Raw genomic sequence first — 1,113 nt, forward strand, 5'->3', positions numbered from 1 at the left:
CTCATCGTCTGTTTCTCTGTCCTGGTCTGCCCTCTTGCCTAGGGCTTGCTGAATTGCCTTGGTTTGGCCCTCAAGTACCCTGATGCGGCCCCTTCTGGCCTTCAACAGCTGGAAATAGCGTCCTGCGAGGCGTTCGTCGAACTCATCTGCTGGCATATCTTGCTCTCTCCTGGAGAGGGCGTCTGGGACTGCCGCTTCTTTGCCAGGCCGATATCTCAGGGTGAAGTTGTATCTGGCAAGGATCTCTGCCCAGCGAACCTGCCTCTCGCTCAATTACCGTTTCTTCTGGAAGTATTCGAGGTTCTTATGGTCCGTCCAGACCTCGAATGACGGCACGCTTCGTAGCTCTGCGTCCCACTGCTCCAAACAGCGTATCACCGCCAAGAGTTCCTTGTCGTGAATCGGGTAGTTGCACTCGGCTGGGCTATTTTTCCGGGAGAAAAAGGCGACTGGGTGTAGGAGTCCATCGTCTCCGTACTGGGAGAGGGCTCCTCCAACAGCGTAACCAGACGAGTCCACCTCAACCACTGTCTTCCGTTCTGGGTCCCATTGGGCCAAGATAGGGGCTCCGATCAGGAGGGCCTTCAGGTGCTGAAAAGCCTGCTCGCACTGGGGTGACCAGACGAAAGGGGTGCCCTTCTTCGTTAGTGCTGTTAGGGGCATCGCTATATCCGAGAACCTAGGGACGAAGTCGCGGTAGTAGTTGGCAAATCCCAAGAAGCTGCGAACTCCCTTGACAGACCGTGGGCGCTCCCATGACTCAATGGCCTCAATCTTCGTAGGGTCAACCCGAACCCCCTTGCCAGCCTCCACGATGAATCCTAGGTATTTGACGGTTGTGGTTTCAAATTCGCATTTGTCGATGTCAACCTGGAGGCCGGCATCTTGAAGCCTCTTCATGACCTTCCTGACCTTCTCCCTATGGTCGGCAAGGGAGCCGCTCGAGTAGATGAGGACGTCGTCTATGTAAGCCGAGCAAAACTCATCCAGGAATTCCCGTAGAGTGTTGTTGATGTATCGCTGGAAGGTGGCTGGCGCGCCAGTCAGTCCAAAGGGGGTGACCAGCCATTCATAAAGTCCATATCGGGTGCGGAAAGCTGTTTTCCACTCCTC

This window comes from Parathielavia appendiculata, assembly GCF_033297405.1.
Source record: "Parathielavia appendiculata strain CBS 731.68 unplaced genomic scaffold N657scaffold_33, whole genome shotgun sequence".
Classification (NCBI taxonomy): domain Eukaryota; kingdom Fungi; phylum Ascomycota; class Sordariomycetes; order Sordariales; family Chaetomiaceae; genus Parathielavia; species Parathielavia appendiculata.